The following is a 2,367-nucleotide window of genomic DNA, read 5'->3' as shown; positions in this document are numbered from 1 at the left end:
GTGACCCCAAAATGGCCGACGGGGTGACCCAAAATGGCCGACGGGGGGTGACCCAAAATGGCCGACGGGGTGACTCAAAATGGCCGACGGGGGTGACTCAAAATGGCCGACGGGGTGACCCCAATATGGCCGACGTAGTCTCCAGTTCTATAAAACGGCCAGTGCGTGCCCCAAACGGCAGGGGGGGGGGGTTGGGGGGGAGAGGAGGCGTCGGCGCCTCAGACGGGTGACCTCGGTCTTGGAGCCGGTGCGGGGCTGGGCCGGAGGGGGCGGGGGCGGAGCGCGGGCAGCGGCGGCGGCTGGTTGGGATGCCCGGGGATGTAATGCAGCTGCTCGACCGTGCTGTGGCGCTTGGCCGCGAAGGCGTGCCGCCGCTCGGCGATGGCCGCCTCGCCCCAGGGGGCGCGGGGCGAGCCGCCGGCCGGCGGGGGCAGGGGGGGGGCGGAGGGCGCCCCGGCCCGGTGGCGGGCGGGTGGGAGTTCATCTTGACCATCTGGTGGCGGTCGAGCCAGAGCAGGCCGGCAGGCACACGTTGCTCTGCGAGAGGGCCGACTTGCGCAGGGGGCGGTCGGGGGGCGGCCCCCCCCCCCCCCCCCCGCCGCCCGCCGCCGCGGCGGGCCAGGCGGTCGGGCGACAGGAGCCGCTCCCGGGCGAGGGTGGCGTAGGCCAGGGGCGAGGGGCGGGGGCGGCGGCGGGGGCGGGGGGGGCAGGGGGGGCAGCCCCTCGCCCAGCAGGCAGTCCTGCGACATCACCCGGCGCGTGTTGGGAGCAAAGTCGCGGCAAGCGGGGTCGAGCGGATCCGTCTTCAGGGCGCGGAGCGGAAGAGTCCCGCGCGACATCACGTCGGCCAGATGTTTCCTCTTGCAGTAGTCATCAATGTCCTTGGCAGCTGTGGAGGGGAGGGGGGCGACAAGAGAGAGCAGACATTACAAATCCATGACTCAAAACTCCATAATCCAGGCCGACACTCCCCCCCGGTGCCAGTACTGAGGGAGCGCTTGCACTGTCGGAGGGGAGATGTCTATACTCTAGGATTTGAGCTCCATAATCCAGGCCGACACTCACCCCGGTGCCAGTACTGAGGGAGCGCTGCACTGTCGGAGGGAGATGTCTATACTCTAGGATTTGAGCTCCATAATCCAGGCCCACACTCCCCCCGGTGCCAGTACTGAGGGAGCGCTGCACTGGTCGGGGGGAGATGTCTATACTCTAGGATTTGAGCTCCATAATCCAGGCCCACCACTCCCCCCCGGTGCATGTACTGAGGGAGCGCCGCACTGTTGGAGGGAGATGTATATACTCTAGGATTTGAGCTCCATAATCCAGGCCGACACAGTACTGAGGGAGCGCCGCACTGTTGGAGGGAGATGTATATACTCTAGGATTTGAGCTCCATAATCCAGGCCGACACTCCCCCCCCCGGTGCCAGTACTGAGGGAGCGCCGCACTGTCGGAGGGAGATGTCTATACTCTAGGATTTGAGTGCTATAATCCAGGCCGACACTCCCCCCGGTGCCAGTACTGAGGGAGCGCCGCACTGTCGGAGGGAGATGTCTATACTCTAGGATTTGAGCGCTATAATCCAGGCCGACACTCCCCCCGGTGCCAGTACTGAGGGAGCGCCGCACTGTCGGAGGGAGATGTCTATACTCTAGGATTTGAGCTCCATAAGCCAGGCCCACACTCCCCCCGGTGCCAGTACTGAGGGAGCGCCGCACTGTCGGAGGTAGATGTCTATACTCTAGGATTTGAGCTCCATAATCCAGGCCGACACTCCCCCGGTGCCAGTACTGAGGGAGCGCTGCACTATCGGAGGGAGATGTCTATACTCTAGGATTTGAGCGCTATATCCAGGCCCACACTCCCCCCCGGTGCCAGTACTGAGGGAGCGCCGCACTGTCGGAGGGAGATGTCTATACTCTAGGATTTGAGCGCTATAATCCAGGCCCACACTCCCCCCGGTGCCAGTACTGAGGGAGCGCTGCACTGTCGGAGGGAGATGTATATACTCTAGGATTTGAGCGCTATAATCCAGGCCCACACTCCCCCCGGTGCCAGTACTGAGGGAGCGCTGCACTGTCGGAGGTAGATGTCTATACTCTAGGATTTGAGCTCCATAATCCAGGCCCACACTCCCCCCCCGGTGCAGTACTGAGGGAGCGCTGCACTGTTGGAGGGAGATGTATATACTCTAGGATTTGAGCTCCATAATCCAGGCCGACACTCCCCCCGGTGCCAGTACTGAGGGAGCGCCGCACTGTCGGAGGGAGATGTCTATACTCTAGGATTTGAGCTCCTTAATCCAGGCCGACACTCCCCCCCGGTGCCAGTACTGAGCGAGCGCCGCACTTTCGGAGGCAGATGTAT

The 2,367-nt window shown here is 63.8% G+C and overlaps 1 protein-coding gene across 1 annotated transcript in view; it reads right to left on the bottom strand.

Moving 5' to 3' along the window:
- Positions 1-11: 11 nt before the first annotated feature.
- Positions 12-2,367, bottom strand: part of LOC140405644 (protein shisa-6-like) — a 188,355-nt gene continuing 185,999 nt past the window's right edge. Inside the window, exon 5 of the mRNA XM_072494179.1 lies at positions 12-889. The gene's annotated coding sequence lies outside the window, so the exon portion shown is untranslated. The remainder of the gene's footprint in view (positions 890-2,367) is intronic.

The sequence above is a fragment of the Scyliorhinus torazame genome, unplaced genomic scaffold (assembly GCF_047496885.1).
Source record: "Scyliorhinus torazame isolate Kashiwa2021f unplaced genomic scaffold, sScyTor2.1 scaffold_174, whole genome shotgun sequence".
In the NCBI taxonomy this organism is placed as follows: Eukaryota; Metazoa; Chordata; class Chondrichthyes; order Carcharhiniformes; family Scyliorhinidae; genus Scyliorhinus; species Scyliorhinus torazame.
The sequence above is the reverse complement of the archived record's forward strand: the minus strand, read 5'-3'. Positions and strand labels throughout refer to the sequence as shown.